At 43.4% G+C, this 23,777-nt stretch overlaps 1 protein-coding gene across 1 annotated transcript in view; it reads right to left on the bottom strand.

Moving 5' to 3' along the window:
• LOC144684080 (metabotropic glutamate receptor 4-like) overlaps positions 1 to 23,777 on the bottom strand; it is a 1,228,983-nt gene that overhangs the window by 421,007 nt on the left and 784,199 nt on the right. The gene's annotated exons all lie outside the window — the stretch shown is intronic.

The raw sequence follows: 23,777 nt of genomic DNA, 5'->3' as shown, positions 1-23,777 counted from the left end.
TTGGTGAGCAGGAATTTTCAAAACATACTGGAATCAACGTTAATTCCCCCAATCCACCTGGCAGGTAGCAACAGTGGTCGGAATTTAATGGTCACGATGGTGGATCTGTTCACTCTCTGGAGAGCTTGTGGCAATGCCGCCGCAACAGTTCCTGGAAGTCCCAATAGGATTAACTCCCATTTAGGCAGCAGGTTGGCTGCCATCGGGGTTCCTGCCTCCAACAGGGGCAATTTCCCACCTCACGTTGATGCAGGTGGATGTCCCATCTCCAAGAACTGCCAGCCAATCAGAGGCCGACAGTCCTCCTGTACCAGCTGTGCCACTAGGAGCGGTGGCCACTGCTGGTACTGCAGTGGAGCTTAGTATGAAGATCAACAGGAGCCCAGGACAAAGATGAGTACTGGGTGGGATCATTGCAGCCAGTCTTGGAGGCCCTGGCAAGGTGGCGGGGCGGGGTGGGGTGGGGCGGGGCAGGGTGGGGGGGGTTGAGGAGGAGCGGTGGCGGGTGAGAGGGTTGGAGGCAGGAGTCATTGTAAAGGGCGGGGGTGTGTGTTCCCAAGGGCCCTTCCCTTGTTGTTGGTGAGTCCCTTTGTTGGGCACAAGATGACTGAGAAGGAATGACCTCCCCCTCTCCCTCCCACCTTACCAGGCTGCAGGCATAACCGTAGGGCTTTGCCTGGAAGTTTTTCCACATGGTATGGCTCTCGCTAACCATTGGTTGAATACAAGTAGCAGTGGACTGAGGCTCTTAAGTGGCCTTAGTTGGCCTTCAGGCGATAAGGCCATTTTTGACCGTTCCCACCCCTGACTTAATTGGATTTGAGGGAGTTTGGAAAGTGGCAGGGTCTCCACCCCACACCTTTCCACCTTATTATACGTCCCCCCACCTTCATCTCCCAGGCCACCTCAAGGGGGAACATTAAATTCTGCCCAGTGTGTGTGAGAGGTTAAAATTTACCAAGTTGCTTATCCACCCATGTTCACTCCATTCCTGCCTGGAGCCATTTAACCTTTACCAACTCTCAAGTTGGTTGAGGTTCCTGCTACTGATAGGCTGTCAAGGAGCCAAATTAAATTGAAAAAGATATGATATAATTATGATAACAGTGTTTCAACGCTATTTTGACTGCAACTGAAGGGGAAGTCTGCATGGTGGCAAGGCCTCCACAGGAACCTGGTAGGATGCTACAGAGCAGCCAATGTATGTTTTAATTTTTTGCTATCCAGGATGATTGCTGGGAGTCCTGGAGGAGCAGAATTTTTCTCCCGTCTTTGGAAGGAATCTCTGGGGCTGTCCTGTCCTCACTTTCCCTCACCCTCCCCAAAACAGCACATTATATAGGATTGCATAGGATATCTGGTACATAAATGGGCCATTTGAGCCAACCAGTCTGTGCCAGCGTTTATGCCTCACTCAAGCCTCCTCCCATCTTTTCTCGTCTAAAATCTACCATCGCAATCATCTCTTTCCTTCTCATTCATAAGCTTGTGTAGCTTCCCCTTAAATGCTTTATACTATTCACCTCAACCGGTCCCTGATAAGAGTAGGAAATTGCTGATAATGCACCCATGATTTTCTGCTAAACCATTTACTGCATGAGAGGCCCCGATAAAGGGCTAGAGCCTTGGAAAATCTGTCAAGCGTATTTTAAATAGGAAACAAAACAGATTTGTTGTAATTGTATGGGTCGTCAATTGTTAAACACTTCTTAACTTGTCCTCATACAAACTGGTTTCAGTACATATTTCATGAATGGCCTTGCTTTTGGTAAACCTCAGATATCATATTATGGTCTGTCCAGCTTCAAATTATAAAATCATGGTATTACATAATTGCATATCTACATGCTCCATTGTATATAGGATTGTGTGACTGAATTTGAACTAACTAGTGCTAAGATGATATATGTCTTGTCCTGGGAATTGCAATGTGTTGTGCTGGTATGAGGGGTCTATAGAACACAAGCTTTGATTTGTAAACGGAGATGCAGATGGCTGTTTCTAAAATTCAATTATCTCTTGTCAAAACATTAATTGGGTATGTGAAGCATGCACAAATGTAAAACTGGTGTCTGTCAAGTGGATCTAAGCTCATTAGCATGGAACACAATCTTCCCACCACTGGGTCTGATTCTGATCAAATTTGATTGACTGTTCTCTATCCAGAGACCTCTTGAAGGGAAAGTATAGTCGACAGGCCATTGGCCACTTTTTCAGTTCAGTCCTTTCATCCATATTCACATTTCATTGCAGTGAGCCAGAACTCTGCAGAACCCAAGGTGCAGAGCCAAGATATGAAATGTGAAATAACTCAGTTAAAAGACACTGAAAAGAGCTCAAAAAGTATGAATATCCTTTTATGTGGGTTTCAGAAACAGTTTTAGTGTAAGTTAGATACTGTGAGGGTGAAATTGATTTCGGAAGTCAGCAGTAAACAATGGAATGCAAAGCAGGCAGCCAATTCACCATTGCCTGTTTTGCACTATTGCCCAAGAAAATTTCACCACCCCCACCATATTTCTGTGCATCTCCTGAATTACCTTTGCTTCTGTATTAATTAATTTATTGCAATAAACATAATTTGTAATTTTGGTCCAAAACATACAGTTTGAATCGTCCTATATTTTGACCAATCAAAAGAAGCAGAAGCACAGAACAGGCATTCTATATGACTTCCAATGTATAGCGGCATACAACAGATTTTGGGGTAAAAATATCAGGTTAACAGCATTCGCTTTAGCATGCAAGTCAAACAGCAACATTCAGCAACCATGTAAGTGTAAATGCATAAATTAGGAGGTTCCTGGTTAATATGCCCTATTCCTTCAGAAGCTGTGTGATAACTATACCTCACTGAGTGATATGCCATTAAAATGTATGGAAGGGTATGAGGTTGCAGTACCCGTCTGATTTATACCCACTAAAATCAATAGAAAAAAAATCTAATCCATTCCATTGTAAGTATCGTTTTAATGGTAGGATAAATTTTAAGTACAGCCAAACACCTCCATGGCATTGAAAATTAATTTTAACAAGTGTGTAGTCTCACATTTTAATTATTATTGGGGGATTTTTAAAAATACATTTTTGAACTTTTCCTGTATTTTTTCTCATTCTCTTAATTTGATCTTTTTTCCCTCTCTACATTTTACTTTCTGTATCTGATTTAGCATTAAATTTTCTAACTGACATCTCCTGGTTCAGACTCTGCACTGCTCATTAACAATTATTCAATTTGATTGGTTAAAGAGATACAAAGTTGCTTGTCTCGTTTACAGGCCGAATCCTAAAGGACATAACTGCTAGACTGGGTCTGCGACAGGTGGCGCAGGAACCAATAAGAGGGGAAAACCCACTTGACCTTGTCCACAACAATCTACCTGTCGCAGATGCATCTGTCCACGTCAGTATTGGTAGGAGTGACCACCGAACAGTCCTTTTGGAGACGAAGTCCCTCCTTCACATTGAAAATACTCTCCTTCGTGTTGTGTGGCACTACCGCTGTGCTAAATGGGATAGATTTCGAAAAGACCTAGCAACTCAAAGCTGGGCATCCATGAGGTATTGTGGGCCATCAGCAGCAGCAGCAGCAGAATTGCATGCAACCACAATCTGGAGCCTCATGACTTCAAAATCCAGTCAATTGTTACTCCTATTAATAACTGCTTCGAATTCTAGGGGCAGAATTTTACGGCCCCGTTTTGGCGGGGACAGGGCCATAAAACGCGGCGAGCCATCATAAACCCCATTGACTTCAGCGGGGACGTAAAATCCCACTGCCGTAAAATTCTGCTTGGTTTATAGGAAGGCTTAGTTCACCCTTGTAAATTGCAATTTTCCATGAATACAAAAGAAGAATGTTGGGAATTACAGAAAAAATAAAATACTGGACATTACCTCAGGTTGGATTAGGTTGTTGAATTCAATCAGTCAAATACATCAGGGAAGCCAAGGCAGGAGGGCAAACCGAAGATGCCACAACCCGCGGCCACAGTGTTCGGGCAGCACTCCAACTACCTCCAGACGTATGAGGTCCAGTGCCGCAGGAGGCTCCACCTCTCCAGGGGCACAGTGACAGCAATATGTCACATGATAGGTCTGAAAATCACCTCCAACTGCGTGGGTGGACACCCGAATAGAGAAGGTTTGCCCGACTAATGCCTGGAATGGGCAAGTTGTCTTATGAGGAAAGGCTGGACAGGCTAGGCTTGTATCTGCTGGAGTTTAGAAGAGTAAGCGACGACTTGATTGACACACCTAAGATCCTGAGGAGGCTTGACCGGGTGGATGTGGAGAGGATGATTCCTCTTGTGGGAAAATCTAGAACTAGGGGTCACTGTTCAAAAATAAGGGGTCGTCCATTTAAAATGGAGATGAGGCAAATTTTTTCTCTCAGGGGGTCGTGAGTCTTTGGAACTCTCTTCCTGAAAAGGCGGTGGAAGCAGAGTCTCTGAATATTTTTAAGGTGGAGGTGGATAGATTCTTGGTAAGCAAGGAGGTGATAGGTTATTGGGGGTAGGCAGGATGCAGATTTGAGGTTACCATCAGATCAGCCATGATCTTATTAACTAGCAGAGCAGGCTCGAGGGGCCGAATGGCCTACTCCTGCTCCGTTTTCGTATGTTCACATAAACATACAAGGACAAACAAAGTGTCCATCCCTAACATAAACGTCAAAATAATTAATGCAAATAATGTCACCCGTGACACGCGCCTGTTGTATTCAAGGTGCCTTCAACTTAGGTCTGCGGGTGCTGCGTCTTGGTGTGCCTCCCCGCTCCTCGCTGGCAGTGGCGTTGGAGGCAGCCTGACTCTGCTGTCCTGGTGGCCCTTATGACCTTGGCGGTCGTCCTCTGGCTCCCAGAGCCTGAGTAGGCTCCACCTGGGAGGGTGCATCCAGCCCCATAGCTGTGCACTCCTCAGTCACCATGGCATCATCAGATGCAGCAGCCTCTGGCAGTGGGGCAGAAGAGCTGGTGACCTCATCCACAGCACCCTGAGAGGAGCCCACAGAGAGGACAGGCAGCTCATCGGCCAGTGTGAGGTGTGCTTGCGAGCAGAGAGACTAGGTGTGTCGTCCATCTCTAACACTGGCAGTGACCTCCTGGGGTCATTGACCGTGTGCGGGCTTGCAGGTCTGAATGCAACCCCAGGAACGCCCGAGTCTGGTCCTGAAGCTGCCTCTCCATGAGAGTCGCCACTATCTCAATGGATGAGGCTGTGTGCTCGATGTTAAGCGTCAATGCAGAACTCATGCTCCACATGGACTCCTCCATGACAGAGATCATGCCACGCAGACCCTCATGGATCTCCACCAGATCTCCCCGTGCATCCCCTGGACATCCAGTCTCTGCCACCTGATGGGCGACTCCAGAGGTTCATCATCTGTCTCAGACACAGCATGGTCCTGGTCTTCAGCTGTGCTCCCGCTGTCGGCTCCCTGGGGCCTCTCTGCCTCTAACAGCTCCTGATGTGAGGGTGATGTGCCCTCACCACTGTGCATTACCCATGAAGCCGAAGAATTAATGCCCACTGATGTGTGAGTATCTGTGGTGGTGCCTGGTTCTGAGAGACAGTGTGACGCTGGTGCAGGTGTGATGTCTTCATCAGAGCTTAATGGGGGGTCTTGAGGGTCGTTGGCAACTCCTTTGGATGGCACATCTGCGGGAGGGAGACAAAAGATCAGTACATTCAATCATCATAGTCACTATGCACGCTAGGCGGGCTGAGGAGACAGTGGAGACCGTCTGCATGGTGCCGTCTGCATTGGAGCTTCAATGGGCTCTCTGGCTATGACAGCTCAGTTTCTAATGAGAGGAGCCTATTATGTTTACAGTACCCACCACACACGCATCTATCACCTGCACTCTTACCTTCATCCGAGACCCCCACCTCACCGCGACCGGAGGAACGAGCTGGCCAGTGGCATTTCAGCTCCAGTGCATCACTTGCATGCTTTTTGACAAAGCACAGATTGGGCGCCCTTCCACCCGTTCTGTGGTGCTCTGCAGCATTATGACTGCTCTTCTCCTGACAGGGAAAACTAGAAAGGCTCATTATTGCTCCGTCTCCCTGAAGGTCCTTCCCTGGTTCCATCACCCGCCCGTGCATTAGGTGGACCGTGTCACTGTGGCACTTCTCACCCTGAAATGCACTGAGGCCAGTTGTGCTTACATCCCAGCCTTGGCAGGGCAGGCTTCAATGCCAGTTGGCATAGACACTCTTAGACCCCTGAACATTCTGAGCAATGGGCAACCGACTACAGTTCTCCTCACAGGTCCATGCCATCTCTGCACTTGCCCTTGCTGACTGCAGAAGATCATTGAACCTTTTGCAGCCCTGAATCCACCTCGTGCCCACTGACCTGGGCGGCGACCTCTGTCCAGGCCTTCTCTTGCCGTCGCTGGGCATTAAGATATGCTGTCTGGCACTGACCTCCTCGGCCAGCACTTCCAGACACTCATCTGAGAAACCGAAGGGCGGAGGGGGCAGAGTGCCCACTTGACCTGCCCTCCCACCTGCCATGACCACCACGTGCTGAAGCCATGACTGCACACCAGGACACTCCTTGGACAGCATCAAAACAGCTCCCGCAGCCTCCCCACAACTCCTGGCAGCCTTCAGGGAGCTGCCTCTTCCAGCACTCAAGGCATTCCCACTCCCGTGCGCGGAAAAAACAGTTGCGTTTCACGCCGGTCAGGCCTTAATTGGCCACCCAGCGTGAGATCACATTCACAGTGCGATCTCGGCCGGGAGCGGATTTTACATCCATTTTTCCAGCCAACTTCGGGTGCACCCTGAGGGTAGAATTCAGGCCCATGCATTCTGGATGATGGCTATCTGCGACAATCAGCAGACATAACAACAGAAGAGAAAACATGACCTGCTCCACACTAATCACAACTCCCTTACCTAGATTTAACTTAAGGCCCTCACTGCCAATGACGGGGTGGAAACATGCCATTTTAGGACAGTGCCTTTTAAATAAACACAAGTGCAACATGAGTAATAAATAAGCAATCTCTGAATATCAAAATCCTCATTAACTGTAGGGCATTTTTCAGGTCTCCCAAAATGTTGCTGACAGTGTTGGCCTGCCCTCGTACGATTTATAAAAAGCATTCCGTCAATAAAATACTTAAATTGAGCAAACATAGTGGATTGCTGAAAATATTGGAGAAAAATAATATTCAGTTCTACAGCATTGCCAAGCATATACACAATGAAGATGTTACATTGTAAATAATATATTTAGTCGGATTCATTGCCCTGAGAGAAATCCCCATAGTCTCTTTCTCTCAAATTGGGAAAGATTAGAGCATTGCTTGGGTTAAATATGTAAATGACACTAAAATACAGTTGCTATTCTTTATGGTGGATTTACAAGTAGGTGTAAATATGCGGTACATTTTATGGAGGAGAAATTGGGCATGATTTGCTCACTTTTCAAGCACTCAGTGGGTTCACAATCTATCAATTTTTGTAACAAAGGAAGGGGGGAATCACCATAATAGGGAGGGCATGCCTTAATCTTCCCAGATAGCTGACTGAAATGGGCATTAGGCCAGTTACCTATGCAAATGGGGAGCATAATGCATGTGTCGGACCCCTTTGATACATAGGATCATGCCTGACAGCAGCGTGTGTCATTTTTCTCAGGACTTGAAGTAGCTAAACAAGCATACCTTAAAGGGACTCCTGGAGGCCACTATAAAAATGAAAGGTAAACACTTGATCGCTTTCCTGAATGTGGAGCCAGCAAGCAGCATGAATGATCCATGCTGGGTCCATGTTGAAATTGTGGCTGCTACCAAACACCACACTTCACCTCAATCTCCACTTCCTGACCTGGACTTAACATGAGCCTGCGACTATGGTCCCAGTGGCCAATCTTGCCTAACCAACTTACATCAAGTAGTTCAAATTGTACGAAGGCTTACACTAGAAATTTACGATTAGGATATATGCAAGGAAAGATAACCTCTCCTTGTCAAAGTCATCAAAGAGGAAATCAGCTGGCAAAATCAGGAACTAAGGTGATTTTATTAAATTGCTTGGTATAATACAGCTATTGGTCCAACGTAACCTCTCCAGTATGAAAATCTGTTGTTTAGAAATACCAGGGGCAGTATTTTAGGTTCTCCCACCAGCAGATTTGTAGGTGAGCGGTAAGCATAAAATTTCTTGGATGGCCTTAATTGCTGCCAGATTACCCCCAGCTCTGACCTTTCTGCAATTTTATAGTTAGACGAGCAAGGCCCACCCACCCTTGCCCCAGTTGAACCCCTTAAGCGGCCAATTATTGACCATAAGGGCTATTTCCTACCCAGCCTCAATATTTAGGCTGGCAGGAGGAGTTCCAAGGCAGGGAGGGAGCCAAAAATTAACCAGGTTCAGGCCACGGGTGGGGAGAAGAGGGGAGCATCTCCATCAGCAGCTTCCTTTTAATATGGGGCAACATCAGGCCTCTCCACCAACAGCCCACCACCCGCTCTGCCTTGCCTCTGGGCCTTACCTCCCCTCCCTGCCCTGAGACCCCCAAAACTTACCTGGTCCTGGAATCCCAGGATTTAGGGCAGAATTGTCCCAGATTTGTAGTAAGTGCGGTGGCAGGCGTGAAAAAAGATGTTTTACCTGCTGGCCACAATGGCAGGATTTTCACAGAATCATACAGGATCACAGAATCATAGTGCAGAAGAGGCCCTTCGGCCCATCAAGTCTACACCGACACGTGAGAAACACCTGACCTACCGACCTAATCCCATTTACCAGCACTTGGCCCATAACCTTGAATGTTATGACGTGCCAAGTACTCAGCCAGGTACTTTTTAAAGGATGTGAGGCAACCCGCCTCCACCACCCTCCCAGGCAGCGCATTCCAGACCGTCACCACCCTCTGGGTAAAAAAGGTTTTCCTCACATCCCCCCTAAACCTCCTGCTCCTCACCTTGAACTTATGCCCCCTTGTGATTGATCCTTCAACTAAGGGGAACAGTTGCTCCCTATCCACCCTGTCCATGCCCCTCATAATCTTGTACACCTCGGTCCCCTCAGCCTTCTCTGCTCCAATGAAAACAACCCAAGTCTATCCAGCCTCTCTTCATAACTTTAATGTTTCATCCCAGGCAACATCCTGGTGAATCTCCTCTGCACCACCTCCAGTGCAATCACATCCTTCCTATAATGAGGCGACCAGAACTGCACACAGTACTCCAGCTGTGGCCTCACCAAGATTCTATACAACTCCAACATGGCCTCCCTACTTTTGTAAGCTATGCCTCGATTGATAAAGGCAAGTGTCCCATAAGCCTTTTTCACCACCCCACTAACATGCCCCTCTGCCTTCAGAGATCTATGGACACACACGCCAAGGTCCCTTTGCTCCTCAGAACTTCCTAGTGCCATGCCATTCATTGAATACTTCTTTGTCAAATTACTCCTTCCAATGTGTATCACCTCACACTTTTCAGGGTTAAATTCCATCATTTTGCGTTGTATCGTCCCCTTCCCAGCGCATTCTGCCTCATATGAATTTGCAGGAAACATGCCGGATCGCTGGCAGACAGGCTTGGATTTTCCCGTCATGACATGGCATGACATCAGCGCTTCCTCATTCCGGGTGCCATATTTAAAACGCACCAGAGCACAGCTTATTTCATATCTATGGACCAGGACAGCTCCTGGCAACAGATAGCCCCAAAAGCAAAGGCGCCTCTCTGGGGCTCCTGCTGGATGCAGTGGAAGGCCGCCGCGATGTCCTCTACCGCTGACCAGGCCACAGGAGGTCCACCAGAGTCACCACCCAGCCTGAGAGGCAGTGGCAGCGGTGGTCAGTTGTCCATTTGAGCTGACCTGCATCTCCGCCCACCTACTGGGCTCAACACCATCCAGGACAGAGCAATCCACTTTGTTGGCACCTTATCCACCACCTTCAACATCCACTCCCTCTATTACCAACACACAGTGGCAGCAGTGTGTACTATCTACAAGATGCACTGCAGAAACTCACCAAGGCTCCTTCGAGCTTCCTTCCATACACCTTCTAAACCCAGGACCTCTGACAACTAGAAGAACAAGGGCAGCAGATGGATGGGAACACCACCACCTGTAAGTTTACCTGTAAGCTACTCACCATTCTGACTTGGAAAAAATATGGTCATTTCTTCACTGTCACTGGGTCAAAATCCTGGAACTCCTTCCCTAACAGCACTGTGGACTGCAGCAGTTCAAGAAGGCAGCTCACCACCACCTTCTCAAGGGCAACTAGAGATGGGCAAAAATGCTGGACTAGCCAGTGGCACCCACATCCCATGAAAGAATTTAAAACAACTCATGTTAAATTGCCCCCGATATTTTCATTTGTTTTTCTCAGATCCCAATGGATAATCTTCTCTTCACTTATTGCCATCTGTAAATGTGGATATATTATATATATGGAACACTACTTATCACATTTCACCACTCACCAACATTATCGCTACTCTCTGTCTCCTACCACCCAAACAACCACCTATCATGTCACAAGACATATGGTCACCTCTAATTCCCTGCGTTCTAATTTTTGCTAATAATATCATACAGAACCTTACCAAATGCCTTCTGGAAGTCCTTAGAGACAACATCCATAGATATTCCCCTATCAACTATGGTAGTAACCTCCACAAAAACAAAATCATCTAAATTAGTAAGACATGACTTATTCCTCACAAATCTATCCTGACTCTCTTGGATAGGCTAGTAATTGTCCAAGTGTAACATCATTCTGTCTCTGTCAGTGGTATAACATTAATTGTAGGGATGTTACTCAAAACTGACAAGTCTGTTATCACCTCTTTGCTCCTTCCTTCCTTTCTTGTAGAATGGGGTGATATTTGCTATTTTCTAATCCACATGTACAATTTCTGAATCCAGAGAGCTTTGGAAAACGGTGACTAATATATCTGCAATTTCTTCCCCTATTTCATTTCATATCCTTGAGTGGTAACCATCAGGTGCTTAACATTTGTCTATTATATTCTCCATTACCATTTCTTACTTATATTAGATCTACTGAAGTCTCCCCTTGACTTACTTTCAGGTTTCTGTGTCCTGCTGTTATTTTGTTCTCTTCCTCTACTGTGAAAATGGATACAAAGTATTCATGTAAAGAGTCTACCAGTTCATTATTATCCATTATAGTCTCATCTTCATCTACTTTTCTCTTTAATATATTTGTAAAACGTTTTGCTGTTAGCTTTGGATGCTGGAAGCTTACCAATGCTCCCGATGTGAGCTGCATGGTTTTGTATAGTAAAACTGCAGTAGCATTACTGAACATGATATATGATCTTCAAACATTTGTTCTGCCAATCTTAACCTAAGATTTTTGTCTTTAGGTAAGTGGAATGTGTTGTAATGTAAATAGTGCGAACTATGTATTCGGCATACGCCACGGGTACTTATTACTCTGTAGTTTGCTTTGGATGCTTAAGCATAATAATCCATGTTTTGGCTAACCACAAGGTAAAATAGAGACCTGGCTAGTATCTTTGACCTGAAAGATTGCAGACAATGTCGCAGATACTTTTGCAGACACCTGTGATACTATAATGTCAAATTACAGCTAAATTATCAGTTTGGAACATAATAAACATTGAGGTAGGGATTAAAAAAAAAATTCATTCCTTCCAGCTCATCCTATCAATGTTCCCATATTCTTCTTCTGTTGTGTTCCAGCAGCAAATTAAGCACAGGCTGGAAGATATCTTCAGAGAGAAGATGTATATAAGTGCAATGTAGGCTGGAGGGAAGATTAAAAGACAATGGACTAGAATTGGCTGTCAAAATAATGGTGAAGCTAATGGTGCTCACGTGATTTGAATTCAAATGCTACAGCAGCTTCAGGTGAGGAGGAGATGCCCAACTGAATGCAGAGATCCAAAAATTGCTGTGAGAGATGAGCCGCTGCATTGTTAGCTTTGTGGAAATGTCATCCTGCTATCTGCCTCACCATTAAAATGCATTGAATGGCATGAAGTTGCTGTATTCCTAAGATAGATATAAACTAAAAATCACCACAGAAAGTCTTGTCCACTTCAGCATGAGCACTTTTTTAATGATGTGGTAATTGTTAATTAATGCCAATTAACTTCTGACACTGAAAACTAATTATTACAAGTGTGCAGTCATAGAATCAGAGTCATTACGGCACAAAAGGAGGCCATTCAGCCCATCAAATCCATGGCCAGCTCTCTGTAGAGCAATCCAGTCAGTTCTATTCTCCTGATCCATCATGTAGCCCTGTAAGTTTATTTCCCCCAAGTACCCATCCAATTTCCTTTTGAAATCATTAATTGGCTCCTCTTCCACTATTCAAATTGGCAACATTACCACTTGCTGCATAAAAATGTTCTTCCTCACATCCCCTCTCTATCTCCTGGTGCTTCATTACTTCCATTCTTAATTGTTTAGAGATTTTAAAACTGTTCAATAAATTGATTCTTTTTCTAAATATTCTTAATTTTTTTTCCCTTTCTGTCTCTTTTTCATTAATCCAATCTTTCTTTCTAGTCTCTTTATTTCTTTGTTCACACCTGATTTGACATTGAATTCATCCATTTTAATTTGTGCTTCCTTAGTCTTTGCACTGTTAATTTCACAACCCTTCAACATGATTAGTTAAGGAAATACACAGTTGCTTGCCCTGTTCACTCACCATATGCCTGGTTTCCCTTTTGACAAAACTTTCATGTTGCACCTTCAGCAACTTGCCAAGCAAAGAATATAAAAACCAAAACATGCAAAGGCATGTCTAACTAACAGCTGCCCTACCACAACAAAATATGATCATATGGAATAGATTTGGATATGATTGAAAGATCAGTAGCTTGGAATAAAAATACTTTTAAATATTGGAAAAGGGCAGAGAATCATGCAGAAAGGAAAAATTAAAACAGGAATAAATATTGAAATTGATTCACAAAGAACAGGTTTGATTTCAAAAAAATAACTAGTGGCATTCAGTTAGCATATCTCTTTTGCTCTCCTCTCTCTATCCATCAGTCAGTCAATCTCTGCATTCACTATCTTTATCTTGCTAACTTATATAACTTCTGTAATTTAAATACTTTATACTTGATACTTTAATTGAGCATTATGAGTGCAAGTAGTGTGACACAAGACTCTATTCAGAGAATGTCATGCTGTACTTTCAGAATCAAACCTGAACTTATATCGGTAAAATTAAGCAGTACCTGCATTAACAGCAACAGGAATTGTTCCAGTACCACAGAACATTGCCACTTCAGATGATTAGATGCTGCCATGCTGAGCAATTGTGAAAGATATACAGCATTCTATGACAGATTTCTGACTACAATCAGGCATTACTATTGAAAATGAGTGCCAACTGGGCTGCTTGGTTGGGCATCAACCCTGAACAATGAACTCAGCAGAACTGATATAGACAATAATCATTTCATTCTAAATAATTTATGTTTGGTTGCTTCATATAAATATACCTTACCTTAACTGTGCCCAGTGTATAGTAATGCATCAAGAGAAAATTAATAACCTTAAATGTACTCTGAGTAAATTATCCTTCCACTTATTAATACTTCGCATGCTGAAGGAAGAAATACATTTATTGTATATCAAACCAATGGATTTTCTATTAATTATTTAGACTCAGTTTGCATTCATAACTACCTCCACTTTTAATTTATTAATGATTTAGTGCCAGTGAGGTACCAATTAAAATGTTTCTTGTAGACAATTCAGTAAGGAGGCCCCCGCTGTGTATCAGCTTGTTAGTATTTTACAACCCATATGCCTACACCCAAAACATTCAGTGATAAAAAAGAAAGCAGAAACCCCCTTCCCTTCATAGTAGATTTGCAAATCACAGCAGTTATTAAACACTCTTGTGGTGACTGCCTTTTATTTAAACAGGAGAAGGCAATCTGTTAAATAAGACTGGCAGAACTTCCATCATGTTTCAATTTCCTTCAGCTGAAGTTTATATGATTTGCTTCAGCCGGTGGGTAATCATTTTGTTCAGTCATTTGTTGCTCCTGTACAAGAGATTGAATTGTGGGAAATCTGGCACAAAACACACAGCAAATTGGAATTCCAACAGACAGGGCAAAAGGCATGTGTCATTCAGAGCAGACCAAATGACAAACGATCATTTCCTTCCAAATTATTTATGGTCTTGCTAGACTTCCATTATTAACAAGGAGGCAGCCCTTTAAATAATCTTGTGACTGCTATGTTTCCAATAAAATGGGATGCCCTGCTCTTTAACAATACTCTAACAGGGAAAGAACCTAGAATCATACAGCACTGAATGAGGCCATTCATCCCATTATTAAAAGAATTATCCAATTAGTCCCACTCGCCTGCTCTTTTCCCTAACCCTGTAAAATTTCCCATTCATTTCTGTTACTTATCCAATTTTCTTTTGAAAGTTACTATTGAAACTCCATCCACCAACCTTGCAGGTCACAACAACTCACAGCATAAAATATGTTTTCTTCATGTTGCCTCGAGTTCTTTTGTGTGTTATCTTAAATCTATATCCTCTGTTTATCAACCCCACTATTACAGGAACCAGTTTCTCCTTATTTACTCTCTCAAAACCACGCATGATTTTGAACAGCTCTACCACATCTTGTCTGAACTTTCTCTGTGCGAAGGAGAACAACTACAGCTTCTCTAGCTCTCCACATATCAGTTCCTCATCTCATTCTACCACACTAGTAAATGCTTTCTCACCCTGTCTCAGGACTTGACATCCTTCCTAAAATGTGGTGCCCAGAAATGAATACAATATTCCAGGAATTCCTAGTTTTGGAAGCATTTCCTTTTATTCTTGTGGGTATGTGTCTAACCTGCAACTGCACTCTTCTCCTCTCATTGTTCAATTATTGGTTTACCTAGCAATTTTTGGCTTCAATACACCAGGCCAAATCCCTTTTTAACACACTGAAAATAATCCTCCTCCAGTTTTTTACACTTGATTGTGCTTTGTCTTTTTCCATAACTATTTTAAACCTGCTGATATTACGATTACTGTTCTCCAAATGGATTCCAGCTATTGTATGCTCGCCACTTCATTTCCTAAAACTAGATACAGAACTGCTCCCTTTCTCATTGAGATGGAAACACATTGATCAAGAAATTTCCTTTGTACACATTTCAAAAATACTGTCTCTGTTTTTTCTGTTTACAGTTGTTAATCCAGCACATATTAGGATAATTGAAGTCCCCCATTATCATTACTCTATAATTCTTGAACCTTTTTGTAATTTTCCTGTAAATGTGTTCTTCCATCTCCTTGCCACTATTGGTTGCCTATAGTACACATCCGGCAGTATAAGAGCTCCTCTTATATTCTGCAATTCTGATTAAATAGCATCCATGACCATCCCATGGCATCATCCCTTTCCAGTGATATAATAACTTATTTGATTTTTACTGCTACCTATCACCTCCCCATTTTATTCCTTATCTTTCCTGAATAGCTTATAACCAGGAATATTAAGTTCCCAATCACCCTCTTCTTTGAGCCATGTCACTAATATTCCAATTATATCATAGTCTCATGTGGAGACTTGTACCTGCAGCTCACTTTAGAATAAAGGGTTAACTCTAATGATCACTCCTTATGCATATGCTCAGTAGCTATGTCACAGTGATGTCACTGACTGGTCTTACTTAACCTTTATAAATAGTTAGTATGTAAATAAATGTATTTTCAACAAAAGACCATTGTCCCCAGCAAGATCTCTTCTAGAGTAATAAGCTTATGAATCCTGAAATAAACCACAACAACAGATTGTGGCAGCGGTGACTACACCCACAGAGAAACAGTAGAAAACAACAGGAAAAACCTCAAGTGAAGCCCAGCAACAGTCTTCTTCAGCGGGTGAAGGACTTCAAAGACAACCCAGCAACCACACCAAAGATGATAATTTAACAGGGGAAGCCCAAGGACTGGCAAGACAAGCAGCATGGGAAAAGACAACCCTGATTCACTCACTGTAGATTAAAGGGTTAGCTCTAATGATAGCTACTGGGCATGTGCGTAAGGAACCATGGCACAGTGATGTCACTCACTGAGAGAAGATGACTGAGACGCATCTTAGAGCATAGCTGCAGCTATCTGTTGGTCTTACTTAATGTTTGTAATAGTTAGCGTGTAAATAAACGTGTTTTCAACAAAAGACCATTGTTCCCAGAACGATCTCTTCTAGAATAATAAGCTTACGAATCCCAAGATAAAACCACGACAACAGATGGTGGCAGCAGTGACTACACCCACAGAGGAACAGTGGAAAACAGTGGGACATATAGCGGGCCCCAGATAGGCTGAGCAATGGCAAAATTGGCGAAGACGTTTTACCCAGTACTGCAGCGCCTCAGGTCTTGCAAGTAAAGAGAATAAAGATCAAGTCAGCACTTTGTTATACACTGTTGGGAGCATAGCAGACAATGTACTGGCCAGACAGGTGGTGAACGAAGAGACAGCCTCTTACAAGGATGACATCAGAACCTTTGAATCATACTTCAGTCTTCGTAAAAATATTGTCATTGAGGGAGCAAAATTTAATCGGCGCAGTCAAAAAGAGGGGCTGGGATTTTCTGATCCCCTCCGCCATGGGTCTGGAAATTCACACCCGAAGTCAACAGACCTTTGGCTGGTCCATCAAATTTTCCATCCCGGCCGTGACGATTCCTGCCGTGGGCAGGACCAGAAAATCACGGCCAGGATTGAAGGGATTGACTCACTCATCAATTAATTATACCGCCTAGCCAAAAATTGTGAGCGCAGAACACTAAAAGGTGACCTATCAGTAATAGAACAGTCGTTTTGCATTTTAATTGAGAATCTCTCTGACTTCTTACAATCTCGGGAAGATTTAAATTTCAGCAAAGCTGTACAGCTGGCCAGACAGGCGACAAGCAGAGGCAGAATAAAGCTTTGTCAGAGATGCGAGGGACATTTCCCAAGAACAGCCCAATGAAGTTGTTCAATTTATGGGTTGTAAAACCGGAAGTATAGCAAAGCACCAACAGGGAAACACATTGAAAAGGCGCTAACTGCCATTTTCCAACGTCCCTGCTGTGGTGGGAGGGAGATCCGTAGGCAGGGCGAATGCCCTGCCTGAATTGTGCAATGCCATGGTGGTGGCAAGTTAGGCCATTTTAAAGCGGTCTGCCATTCCTGAATTTCTGTGTTTAAAGACAGAAGGAGAAACCTGCTAAAGGAACCTCCATTCATGGGATTCAAGACATTGAAAACTAAGAAATCATTTTCCTCTGGGAAATAAAGGAAAATAAAAGAGAAAACAGTTTTGGAGTGCTGACATTAATGTAAATGGGCATCTGACTGAATTCAAGCTAGACACAGGAGCTGGTGGCTCAGTGTTATCTGGCAGAGTATCATGGCTGAATCAAATGACACTACAGCCGTCCTCTACTCAACTCCAAGGTCTGGGGGGAATCATGTTAAATGTTCAAGGCCAGCTAGAGATGACAGTGAAAGACAAAGGTAGAGAAATTTTTGAAACATTGTACGCTATCAAGAATCAAGAATGCTCTCTGTTGAGCAGAAAAGCCTGCACAGCTCTGAACCTGCTTCTAAAAGTTGGTGAGGTCAATGCAGAAACACATGATAAGGAATTTAGGAGGGAATTCCCCACGCTTTTTACAGGCTTGGGTGAGCTGAAAACAGTGTATCACATTACATTCAAGACAGATGCTAGGGGCCTTTGTATTCACACCAAGGAAGGTCCCATACCCACTTCTGAGAAGAGCCAGGATAGAGATTGAGGCAATGCTGCAACAAGAAGTAATTTCACCAGTCACTAAACCAACCAGGTAGTGCTCTGCTATGGTACCAGTCCCAAGGCCTAATGGCTCCATTCGGATCTGCTTTGATCTAACACATCCTGAACAAGGCAGTTGAAAGAGAAACACATCCAATTTCATTGGTGGATGAGAACTTGGCCAAACTTGCAAAAAAAAACATCTTCACCTAACTTGATGCCAACAGTGGGTTTTGGCAATTTCCATTCGACCAGGAGTCCAAATTCATAACTGCTTTCATTACACCCTTTGGACAGTACAGTTTTAACTGTCTACCATTTGGCATCATGTCAGCCCCTGAAATATTCCAAAGGACAATGTCCAATATGCTGCAGAGCATTGACGCATATTATGCCACATGGATGACATCTTGATCCATGGGTCAACAAAACAGGAACACAACAAGCAGGTCAAGAAAGTCTTATTCATGCTACAAGGGGCTGGCTTGATGCTCAATGACAAATGTGAGTTTCTATGCATATAAGCACATTATACAAGCAACTGGGATTACTGCAAACCCACAGAAAATGAAGGCAATAAAGGAATTCCCACCACCTAGAAATATAACAGAGGTCCAAAGGTTTGTGGGCATGGTCAACCGACTAGGCAAATTCCTGCCTCACTTAGCCCAGGTGAATGAACCCCTCAGACATCTTTTTTGACAGGGCCAGGCATGGTGCTGGACTCAGCATTAGCAGCTGTCATTCGAACAAATCAAAATGATGTTAACATTCTCAGAGGCCCTAGCCTACTAGAACCTAGAACTTCCCATGAATGTGGCAGCTGATGCATCTGCAATGGGACTGGGGGTAGTGCTATTTCAAGCCCAAAGTGATGTTAGAAAAAGACCTGTTTACATCCAGGTTATCGACTGAGACTAAACAACACTAATCTGTGATCGATAAGGAAGCCATCACAGCAACTTGGGAATGTAAGAAATTCTCTGATTATGCACTGGGTCTGCACTTTAAGCTTGAGACTGATCACAAGCCATCAGTAACATTGTTGAACACCAAGAAAATCGCAAAGATGCCACCAAGGATTCAGCGATTCTGACTTTGACTCATACGATGCTACTACAGAGGGCGTACAGGACCAGACTACGGCTCATATCCTGTCCAGGATACCTGTCACTTACCCGGTAGAGGAAGACAACACCTTCATAGTGGAAGTTGAAGTGTTTTCAGCCTTGACTACCAAATACCTACTGGCAACAGACCAGAAGTTGTGCGAATTTCGTAAAACCCAAAGACAAGATGAAGAGTTAATCCAGATTTGCCCGTACTGCCTGGATGGATGGCCACAGCTCTAACATTCCCACTGCTATCCTGCCTGTGTATCCCAGTTGAATGGTTATCTGCCTAAAGTGCTGGATTTTACCTGTGTAAATGTTTTACCTGAGCTGGCGCTGACACAATGGGCCAAGTGGCCTCTTTCTGTGACATAAACTTTCTATGATTCTATGAAATGTATACCATTCCTTAATTCTGACTTCAGTGGAGGGCCTTATATAGCACTCATGTGACATGTACAGTTTGCGTTCTTTCTCACAATCTTGATAGCCTTTCTAACCCATTCTTTCAATTCTGGATACTGAGGGCATTTTATTTTGTTCTATGAACCTGTTATCACTGGGAGCTGGAATGAGATTGCCACAGTATCTTCACTGCCAACTGAAGAATCTGTCTGTGGCCAAAGCACCACTGGAGCCCTTATGATTTCTGGTGTTCAGCTTCTGTCAATCTGATTTCAAGATGTTATATTCCAACGTTACTATTCATGACTAAAGGGTTTTAAGACACAATATACTCATGCAGCCTTTTCAAATGTCATCAACAGCATTCTGTTAAATTATGATTTCCAGAAGTTTCCCTGGGTCTCCTTTCATGAAACTGTCAAATTAATTTTTTACACTGTGGTCAATTCCGTTCTGCATGTACGTTTTGGATTAGTGTTGTTTGTAGATGAGCTGATGAAAGATAATGTCATTCCCTAACTCCCACGATGCCTTTGACACCTCATAATATCTCAGTAACATGGTCAACTTTGAAACTGGACACTCCTTTTGGCACATTGCTCCCCAAGGTTTTGTAATAGTGCTGTAATATAGGGACTGACATCCTGAGATTCATTTTCATACATTTCAATTGTATTGTGTAGTTGCCTACATGTGCTTCACACTGAGAATAAAGCAAATTCAAATTGCACTATAAATTCATTGATTGTCCAAGTTGTAGCACTTGGCAAATCTGGTCACACACTTACTTATCTGGAAATCTGAAATAAAAAGGTAAAATTCTGGAACCTATAGCAGGTCAGGCAACATGAATGGAGAGAGGCACAGTCTTAATGTTTCAGTTTGATGTCCTAATCTTCTTTCCAAAGATATCCCCCGGCTTGATGAAAGTTACCAGGATTTTCTGTTTTTACCACACATTTACTTATCCATTACGTTGACAAGAACCTGTTTTTAATCTGGGCCTCAACATTGCCATCAGGTGAAGGCAGGTCAGCAGCTTTTGGGGAGACCAAGTCTGTGAAAATCTTTCTTTGCGAGGTCAGAACAGGCAGGACTATTTCTGGGCCATGCCCTAGGCTCCTTCCATTCTTCCCTTCCGTGGAATCATCAAGAGCCCTTCCCCAAGACTTGATGGCTTGGCTCCAGTTTCCCCAGCATCCAGTCTTGCTCAAGCCAGTCAAGTTTCATGCGGGCAGTTGACCAGTGAGAGGCAGCTGATACCCAGGAGTCAAATATGCCAGGTCTCAGAGTCAGGCCTGCGAGTGTGTTTTGTATTGACCTGCTCACCTGAAATTCACGAGGGTTAAAATCCACCCCTTTATATTAAGGTCCTCCAATAATCTGCTCAAGGCTGGAGAGCAACTTACAGTGGGTAGGGGGGGGGAGAGGATCTAGTCGTTGTGGTCCATGTAGGTACCAACGACATAGGCAGGACAAGGAAGAAGGTTCTGCATAGTTAATATGAGAAGCTAGACACCAAATTAAGAAGCAGAACCTCAAAGGTAACAATCTCTGGTTTCTTTACTGAGCCGTGAACAATTTGGCATAGGGCAAATAAGATTAGAGAAATGAATGCATGCCTCAAAGTCTGGTGTGGGAGAAGTCTCACCAACACTCTGTATAACAGTAACAAAACATCCCTACTTTTATATTTCATTCTTCTTGCAATAAATGACAGTGAAACTTCAAGGTAATCAGGCAGACTCAACATGATTTTGTGAAAGGGAAATCATGTTTAACCAATTTATTGGAGTTCTTTGAAGAAGTAACATGTGCTGTGGTTAAAGGCGAATTGGTGGATGTACTGAGATTTCCAGAAGGCATTTGGTAAGGTGCTACATCAAAGGGTATTGCGCAAAATAAAAGGTCATGATGTAGGGGGTAACATATTGGCATAAATAGAAGATTGACTAGCTAACAGGAAACTAAGAAGAGGCATAAATGGGTCATTTTCTGGTTGGCAAGATGTAATGAGTGGTGGCCACAGGGATTAGTGCTGAGACCTCAACTTTTTACAATTTATATAAATTACCTGGATGAAGGGACTGAAGGCATGGTTGCTAAATTCGCTGATGACACAAAGGTAGGTAGGAAAGTAATTGAGGAGGGCATAAGGAGGCTACAAAGGGGTATAGATAGGTTAAGTGAATGGGCAAAGATCTGGCAAATGGATTATAATGTGTGGAAGTGTGAAATTGTCAATTTTGGCAGGAAGAATAAATAAGTATATTAAATGGTGAGAGATTGCAGAGACTAATGCCTGGAATGGAAGGATTGTCTTATGCGGAAATGTTGGACATAGGCTAGGCTTGTTTCATTGGGGTTTAGAAGGGTAAGAGGTGACTTGATTGAAACATAAGATCCTGAGGGGTCTTGACAGGGTGGATATGGAAAGGGCGTTTCCCCTTGTAGGAGAATCTAGAACTAGGGGTCACTGTTGAAAAATAAGGGATACCTATTTAAGACCAAGATGAGGAGAAATGTTTTCTCTCAAAGGGTTGTGAGTCTTTGGAACTCTCTTCCCCAAAAGGCAGTGGAAGCAGAGTCTTTGAATATTTTTAAGTCAGTGGTAGGTAGGTTCTTGATAAGCAAGGCAGTAAAAGGTTTACCGAGGTAGGCGGGAATGTGGAGTTGAGGTTAAAATCAGATCAGCCGTGATCTTCTTGAAGAATGGAGCAGGCTCGAGGGGTCGAGTGGCCTACTCCTGCTCCTAACTGGGATGTTCGTATAATTTATGGCCTTGGCATTTTATGGTCCTAATTGACAATAAATTATGCACTCTGTTGTAGCAACTGCTTTAAGGTTCAATAAACAGAAGTGAAGTGTGCATTAAGCACCCCTCATCATGTTAAATCCAAGACGCATTTTCAATTCAAACTTATCTTTTCCCAAATCTCAAAAAGTGTAAAATTGCTTTCCTAACTCTTAGAATATACAATTTATAGTTCATAAGCCTTCCTCCTACAATTTCAGACTTTCAAATTGCAAATTGGACACCTAGACACTATTTCTTGATTTATCTCATTCTGTGCACGGTTCTTGGTGCCTGAACTATAGACAGCGGCCTTTCACTTGGTTTCTCAATTGGAAAAATGTCTAGATTGAATCACTATTTTCCTGTCATTCACTCCACTAGAAGGCAGTTGAAGTCCAGAGGTACAATTCCACTGCAACCCGCAGCCCTCCAGCACCTCATCCAAATGAGCATTCACATGTGAGAATAGACAGTAAAACCCGTGTTTTTTGATTGAACGTAAGTGTGATCAGAAGCATTGGCGGGGGCGGGTGGGGGGAGAGCCCTGCACCGGCTGGATGTACTGAGTGCTGATTCTTCCAGAACATCTGGCATTTGGGGGGTAATCTCTAACCAAACTGAAAAATATTGTGCTGCTGCAGGAATTAAAAGCCTTTAATTGCTTAAAGGGACAGGGTTAATCAGTGTTGGTTTAGCTGCACAGAATGAAATAATGAATGTCTGCAGGAGGGCAGACAGCAGGCAGGTTCTCAAAAGCAAGGGAAGTGCTGCTGGAGGATGTGAGGCAGAGGAAAGAGACCTTTTGTTTTTTGCTGGTGGAAAGAGCCTATATTTGCTCTTTGGCCTAGAATTCTGCATAAAGAGCTGCTCAGGACCAACAGCAGTAGGTGGCCATGCCAGTGAATGAAGATGCTGCCATTCACAGATGGTCAGGTAATGCTGGAATAATTTTAAGGCATGGAAAGATGCATTTTCAACCATATTAATAAAACCTCACCAGGTTGCCACTCTTAAATACATCAATAATTGTTTATAATGTAACTTTTAAAAATTACATTTCAAAAAGCTCCCCTATTAAATTGGTTCTCGGAAGATTTTTTGCGTTCGTCGATATGCAAATACATTTCAGTGGAAACTTAAGCCAAAAGTTCACTTTGTAAAACCAGTGCAATTTTGTCCCTGGATCACCGAGAGTACCAAATGCAGAAACTCTTGGCCATTATGAATAAACTGTTGTCACGAATGCAGCTGCCAGCTAGACTCATTAAATGGTCTCCAGTTTTCTCCAGAGTGCCTAGCAACCCTGGACACCAGCTTGCCACAGGCTAAGAACAAAACGTAATGTGAATGAGACGGAAATGAGAGGAAACAGGATTCCTCCTTTGCCTGAAGCATCCAAAAAATGGGTTGGGCTCTTGAGGCAGCTGGATATGACAGCGGAAATTGAGGCAGGTTCAAAAGAGGACAGAGAACTGGTCTAATGAGTCTTCACCCAATATTACAATTGTGAAGCCTAGATTTCCTAACCTGAGGGCTAGGAACTATTGTTCCAATAGTTCTGTTTGTATGCTGTATCTGTACAAATAGGTCTTATGGGCTGTGAGCAGTAGGGGGAGTTTATTGCACTTGATATTTTCCCTTTTAATTGTGAAG

This window comes from Cetorhinus maximus, chromosome 8, assembly GCF_964194155.1.
Source record: "Cetorhinus maximus chromosome 8, sCetMax3.hap1.1, whole genome shotgun sequence".
NCBI lineage: Eukaryota > Metazoa > Chordata > Chondrichthyes > Lamniformes > Cetorhinidae > Cetorhinus > Cetorhinus maximus.
The sequence above is the reverse complement of the archived record's forward strand: the minus strand, read 5'-3'. Positions and strand labels throughout refer to the sequence as shown.